At 45.5% G+C, this 7,472-nt stretch overlaps 1 protein-coding gene across 3 annotated transcripts in view; it reads left to right on the top strand.

Annotated features, from left to right (window-relative positions):
- The first annotated feature begins 1,042 nt into the window (after positions 1-1,042).
- The window catches only part of ncoa3 (nuclear receptor coactivator 3), a 28,073-nt gene continuing 21,643 nt past the window's right edge, over positions 1,043-7,472 (top strand). For all 3 annotated transcript variants that reach the window (XM_079747980.1, XM_079747979.1, XM_079747978.1), the window contains exon 1: positions 1,043-1,119. The gene's annotated coding sequence lies outside the window, so the exon portion shown is untranslated. The remainder of the gene's footprint in view (positions 1,120-7,472) is intronic.

Below are 7,472 nucleotides of genomic sequence, written 5' to 3'. Positions count from 1 at the left end.
GCATGGCAGAGGCAATGAACTTCACATATCTCTTCTCACTTTGTTGAGACTTTTATTCCAAAAAGTAAAGGATAACTTTTTCACGGTAAGCTTAAAAAACGTTTGTTTTTCAATGGAAACCTCCCTTTTCATTTTATAGACCTTAAAAGGGTGATTGCTTATGGAATTATGTGCAGAAAGGAAAGCGCAAGTGAGGGTCTAATTATCACTGCCTCCTATCCGCCCCAACTCGTCCCGTCCTCTCCCATCCCCCTCCCCACGTTGGCCCTCCCCAGCAGTTGAAATTCTACACGAGTGTGTCTTACATATCACCATGGAGACAGTTTCCTTCATCTTCCATAGCTGTTATAGTGAGGCCATAGAGCTAGTCGTGCAATTAGTTTGTCATTGCAAATACACTTATACCTAGTTTCATATATTGAATATTGCACCCAAAATAAAATGAGTCCTTGAATACACATATAGACCCGCTTGTGTTGGAGTAGACGCATGCATTTTTAATAGCTGACATAATTGATGGATACTGCTGCAATAAATAACTAAGTCACTTAACTTTTGACTAGGCCAATGTGACGTAAATGCGTAAGAGTAAGTTGGCATAGTTAGCCTACTATGCAGAACATGGAAAACATGCTTTGATATGCCTAATTAAGTCTTTTTTTTTTAAGTCCACAGCACAATTCCTCACGAGGTCATTCCTATAGCATAGCCTATACCTATTATGATGGTCTATTAAAATGTTATCCAGCTCTCACAAATTAGCAATATCCTTCTTATATTTCTTACTTTTTGTGATGTGAAGGTTTGCATAGAGAGCGCCTATAAATAAACTGATGCGTTAAGAACCCCCCTCCCACCAATAATATCCTTGACTGCTGCTCCTCTCCCCTACGGGTATTTCTGTTTGTGTAGTTTAGTCTCAGAATGAGACGTTCCTCTTAACATGGGGCCGGGGAACGAGGAACTACGATACCCAGAAGGCGTCTCGCTTCTCCACAAGCTGGCTTCTTGCGCTTTGGGAGTGTTTTCCATTTAAACAAACAGTCCTGCTGAAGATGGCGGAGAGTTCATAGACGCGAAAAAGAGAGACTGGTCTACTCAATGAAATCACAGAGGCCGGTGAGTTTCCAATAATTTAATACATTAAGGTTTCTCTATAATACCGAGAAACCGAGTAATTTGACCGCTATATGATTTACTCTTAGCCCCTTAGCGAAGCAGTTTGCAGCGTTAGTCCTTTGCTAAGCAGTCTGGGTTTTACCGTGATACAACGAGCAGTCGCACCGTCTCTCTGTTGTGGTGTGTTCGCTGTGTTCTCAACTCTTACCAGAGGTTTCTGATCATTCCGCTTACCTGTCTCCCGGTTTAGTTTTGGGTTGTTTCGGTAGCATTGTTTTCAAGATACAAAGTTTACGAAAGGATAATAAGAGCACAGCGTGGATTCGGCGCTGGAGATGAATGTACGTCGATACTAGTGTGAACTCCTTTGTATGTAAACAGGTAGAATACGGTAATCTTTGTAACCAATCGAAGATATCCTCGTTTATTTCGCCGAAGAACTTGTCTTACTTTTACGGCTCGACCTTTGTAACACTGTAGCTGTGAATGCACTCTCGGTTTGTCGGGGATTACTCTCGCAGGACACGATAGGCTCAACGTTGTTCTTCTGATGGTCAAGTTTTCAGTACACAATGTGTGTAACGTTACGGCTCATTTTCGTTACTTTGCCACGGGCGGTTGATTGTGTTTGATCAAAACATATGGGACCCTATAGCGTAGAGTTTTATTTTTATGTTGAACATTGGTATTTGTTAAGATGTTGTGCCTGAGGTGTACCATGTTACGTGCCTGTTGTAACGTAACATGTTACATGATGTCACATTAGATCCAAAGGTACCAGCCTGCTACCAGTATGTATGTATATATATATATATATATATATAGGCACTATTGAGAGAGACTGGGATACTGTTAAAGATCGACGTGTTTAACAGTAGATTTGAAGCTTGCCAGCTAATTTAGCAGCACTGCTGTCCGGGTCATACTATACCTGCTGCTTTCATGGTCATTTTCTGCTTTCAAGTATTTCGAGTTTGCTCCACTACACCTTACCCAGCAGCTTGCTCATGGGCAGTCATAATGACGGTGGTTAGTCATGGCCGAAACCAATGTTGATGTCAAGGTGTGCTGTATCTCGCTTTGCCCCGGTGCATCCTTGCCAATCAACCGGGTATCCCTACGTGGTGATGTTTGAAACATGTAGACACAAATCGTCCATGCCGAATGATGATATAGACGATCCCTTGAAGGTTTATTATGAACTTGGCTTTTGTGATCCTCCTGTCAACTGTTATTGGGGGAGTTAGGATGCATCAAGCGGGAGCGATTGTCCCTGCACCGCACATTCCTCAACTGGGTAAAGATGTCTTTATTGTGAGTAGGTTATATATCGGAATGCCATTAGGAAATCCCACGGATGCAGTATTTTTGTAGGTGGTAAGATGACCACTGTGGGAACCTGTGTGAAGAACGCTTTCTGCTCATATTTGTGGCAAATGGTGCCCCCTGTCCCTTTATCTCTCTTTCTTTCTCCCTCGCACGGCGCGTCAGGCTGCATTAACAATGAATCAATCTTTGGGGGAATTCTTTGACGGCAGATGGGGTGAAGAAGTGACTTGGGTGCATAGCTTTCACTCTTTGTCTGCCTGTCCCTATGTGCTCTCAATAATTCATTAACTTATCACATTTTCTCGTGGGACTAGAGGAGGAACTCTTTCAGCATACCAAATTGTGAGAAGATCAGAGGTGATCTAGGTATTGCCCGTTGAGGCTACTCTGTGCTGGATTATCGTTGAGACAGTTGGTCCAAGTCAGTAGTAAATAGGATGAAGCATGGGAATTTTATTTCATCTCGAGTGGATCACCAAAAGAAAACAGTTGTGCTGTTAAGGAAATACTCCAGCACCGAAAGTGTGATGATGTTTCAAGTGGCAGCATTGTGTCACATGTTTCTGAAATACCTGTCCACACTCCTATCATGCCTTTATGAAGCGACATATTTGCAGCGCTGTTGTCTGAATTGGTTACATTCCTTCAGTGTTTTGTCAGACTGAGCACAACTAGAGGAGGCAGTAGCAGCTCCTGAGTTTTTGCTTTAAGTTAGCGTCCAATCACCCGCAGGCATGCGCTTGAACCAACCACACCAGCTCCAGGCTGCAGGAGGCACGGACACAGCGACCTGAAAGTTAAAGCCGATTGTGGCCCTAATTGAAATTTGACTCCATGGTACCTTTCTGTTCAGCAACAGGAGGGGGAGGTGGTTGTTAGAGCACATCCAAACAAGCAAGGGGGCTACCTCTTGGCTGTTACATGCTTGGCTCTGTGTTTCTGAGCTGTTGGTAGTGAATACAATTGTGGAGTTCATGTTGTTTTGGAGTTTATAATATAAGGCCTGTTTTCAAAGCCAGGATATAGTATAATCTGCCTCCTCTCCTAATTAATTATGTTGTTTTTATTCTTTCACAAGGCATTTTGACCTGTGTGTGTGTGTTCAGTTGAACACAAGTTGTTTAACTTCTCAGCCTTCCACAGCTAATTAAAGATGGCTCTTAAACCGGATCGTTGTGTTTCCACCTTCTGAAATATTCAAAGCAACGTTGCCCAGACAAGTAAACATTACGTGATGAGCAGAGTTGCAAAAACTTTTTTTCCCCCTCCTTCTTGTGAAAGAAGCTATGCAAACAAGCCCATAGTGACCAGCTCAAGATTGCAGTCCAGCTCCCTATCTCAGTTGCATCTCATTCATTCAACAACCCCTCTCTCTCTACCCCTCTCCTTCAACTCTGAGGTAAAGGCCAAATGCTGGGCTAGTTGAGCCATATGTGAGCCACGCACACTTCTTAAAAAGCCAAACGGGCAGCCTGAAGCAATCATTGCACCCAATTCAAGTTTATAACCAGCAAGTCTTTGGAACAGTTCACTCGCTGTAGTCACAGCTGATTGGACGAGAGAAAAAGTTTATTAGGGAGGGGGGTGCCAAGAGCTTTGCCCCCCTTTCTCTGCCCTTCCTCTTTAACTTCGCCCCCCCCACCCCCAACTCTTTAACTTTCTCTCCCTCAGCTGAAGAATGCTCATAAACAGGATTCACCTGAACCAATCATAGGGGGAGAGTCACCAAGTCCTAGTTTAAATTTTACCCTAGTAAAACGGGTAAAGTTTGTTGTTTTGTTTAGGGCCTCCGTTCTAAAGTCTCTTTAGGGGTGGAGACTCGGGGTGGAAAAAAGTTCAGTTTGTGGATAAATGTTACCAGATGCTCTCTCTCTTTCCCACTCACTCTTTCGCTCCCTCTCGTTCTTTCTCATCTTCTATTTCTGTTTCGGTTTCTCTCTGTTGCTATTTCCTTCTGTCTGTGTGTCTCTGTCCCTTTTTTCTTTCTTGTCACGCTTTGTGTGTGTCTCTCCCGGGCTCTCTGTCCACCAGGCAGGGGAGAAAGAGAGGGGGAAGCCGGTGTAGAGGACAGTGGTGAGGGGAAATCAGTGGGTGCGGTGGCAAGTTTAAAGTTCTGGATGAACTTCTCCACTCCTCCGCGGACACCTTGCTTTCATTTTGCCCTTCCTCTCCTTCCTCCCACTCAAGTGCCCACCCTTTTCCTGCCCCATGTGTCCTGTCCCCCTCATTTTGCCTCCACCCCTGTAGTCCAGAGGAAAGTCAAAGTCTTGAATGACACAGAGTTCCATTTCAATGTGAGAGGCCCTGGCCCTGCTCAACACCTGCTTAATGGCTTCATGTCAACGCTGGCCAGGAACGGTTAACCCATCCCATTTAGATGCCCCCTCAACTCTCTCCCAACACTTTCTGTTGATAATTGGGGTTGGATGTTATCCCCCCCCCCCTCCCGTTTCTGGACTATGTGGAAAACGGTTCTGTCACCTTTATAGCATGTGACTCTTTACTGTAATGTTGTTTATGAAGCGTGTAGTTAAAGCAACGCATGGGTCACCATGTTCGTAGCAGGGAAACCAGGGAGGCTTTCGTTTTTTTTTCTTTCCGCCTGAATAGCAGAACTGAAATGTTTGTGCCGTGTTTTGTTACACTTATCCTTGGTGCACTGCTCTATTATCGTAGTCAAACTGAGTCTGATGGTTCTGTTTGACTTCTGGCTGATTTGCCTGACGCAGGATAACCTTTTGCTAGGAGACACACGTAGAAGTGTGCACTGCCAAATTTGACTAAATTTTCCGTTCCCACAAACCAGTTTTTTGCAGTCTGACCTGAATTATCATAAAACCCTAATAGTCAGAATACATGGAACAAACTCGATCCACTCCTTATCATGTTCCATAAACCTTAATGTGCGAGCCGTCGGTTCAGAATGTCACAATGAATTCAGCGCTTTAATCCGTACAATTTTTGTGGTACAGAAAATGCTTTGTGCCAGAATTTACAACTCAGTTTGAAACGTAGCTGCCAAGAGTGTTAGCGTTCAACAAGTGCACCCACTTTGGTGTTGGCACTCCCTGAGCCAGCACAATATTCACATCAACATATCCTGGAACGTGCCGACTACTACTGAGGGCTCAAGCATGGAGTTCATAAAGGACGACTACTATCACCACCTACTATCCTGTTGCACAGTGCCTTGATTATAAAAGAGGGTGAGGGCATGATTAGCTTTGCAGGCTTAAACACTCAGCAGATGGAGCAGAATACGGTGCCACCAAGGCAAGACCAGACATGGGGTTGTGGAGACGTGTGTGTGTGTGTGTGTGTGTGTGTGTGTGTGTGTGTGTGTGTGTGTGTGTGTGTGTGTGTGTGTGTGTGTGTGTGTGTGTGTTTCTATTTGGATTGGACTCTGTAATAGTCCTTCACTGTCTGGTACACACACGCACGCGCCGCGTTCCCTGTGTCAGTTCAGCACTTGGTGGTGACCCCTGTAGCCTGTAGCGTGTCCTCATAAGTCATTTAAACACACTCTTAATGGTGTTAGCCTGGACCCAAGTCCCCATGTGGCGAGGAGGGTACACACTACCCCTCCGAAAGTTTGTGAGGGAGAGCGAGAGAGAAGAGAGAAAAACGTTTGAGGTAACTGACGTTTTCCAAACGTACGCTTCCGTCAACATTTTTAGCTGCAAAAGACGCTTGAGCTTTAATGACCTCTTTGAAAGTGATTAAGAGAGGTTACTGCCTTTTGTTTTATTTTCCGACCAAAGTTACTGTTACGCTAGTTTTCAATCTGAGGAAACCGTTGGAGTGCTATACCTTCTTTCAGAAATCTTAACCCAGGTTCTGTCAACAAACAGAACTGGAGAAAGAAGCAGAGATGGTAGAGAAGAGAGACGAGGAGATTGGAGGCAGCGTCAGAACCTCTTTTGAGAGGAATTCTTTGCCCAGGGGTCAAAGTTCAGGTTCTGCGTTGCGCTGCGCTGCGCGCCGATTGGCTGAGGGAAGGTGAAATGAAAACCAGGGTAAACTTTTGACCCCAGTGCAGGAGCTGGGCAGGAACGCCCAGCCTCAGCTCTGGCCTGTTGGAACAGAGCCTGGTCTCTTCCTGTGTTTACCCCACCAAGCCAGCCCGGGCGGAGGGAGGGAGGGAGAGAAGGGGAACGGAGAAAGGGGAGGGGTGTATGGAACAGAGGGAGGGAAGAGAGGGGAGGGCAGAAGGGGGAGGGATCGAGAAGGAGAGGAAAGCGGCAGCAGTGCTGCAGTCTAAATGCATTGATTTTCTTCTGTCACAGGTATAGCGGTACTAACAACCATTCTGCTTCTTGTAAAACAGCCCTTTTCTTTAAGTGTGTGTGTGTGTGTGTGTGTGTGTGTGTGTGTGTGTGTGTGTGTGTGTGTGTGTGTGTGTGTGTGTGTGTGTGTGTGTGTGTGTGTGTGTGTGTTACTATTGCAGAGTCCAATCCAGATAGTGTGTGTGTTTGTTAGTTATCTGACCCAGCAGCACGGAGGCTAAGCAGAGATGGGTGCTCTGGCTTGCCAGATAAAAGCCATTTTTTGCCAGTGATTAATTAACTCATTTCCATAATATTAGCCTTGGTGTGACCACCGCCTCCGATAGCAGAACACAGATGGTGGGGGGGGGGGGGGAAACAATAGGGTTTCACTCTGCTCCTGGCGTACCTATATGGAGCCCCAACAAATCAAGATTATTGTCAGAACGATGATGTTTAGAAGGGATATCGTAATGGATTTACAGTGCGTGTGTGAGGGTAACTGAGTGTGTGTGGTGGATGGGGAGTGGATGTATTGTTGTTCCACACGGGCTCTGTCCTGCTTCTTTCTACTCTTTGTCTATATTGATGATGAATGGTATTGGGAGATGCAAAAGGCGCACCCCCACAAACCCCCTGCCACCACTCCCTCCCCCCTCATCGGGGAATCTGCCATCTCTTTGTCTGCACCTTCATTTATTTTCCTGGGGTTTTTCTGCACACTGCAGTTTGGGTGAGAAAAACGGGCAGATGCGCGCC

This window comes from Pollachius pollachius, assembly GCF_949987615.1.
Source record: "Pollachius pollachius genome assembly, chromosome: 12".
Taxonomy (NCBI): Eukaryota; Metazoa; Chordata; class Actinopteri; order Gadiformes; family Gadidae; genus Pollachius; species Pollachius pollachius.
The sequence above is the reverse complement of the archived record's forward strand: the minus strand, read 5'-3'. Positions and strand labels throughout refer to the sequence as shown.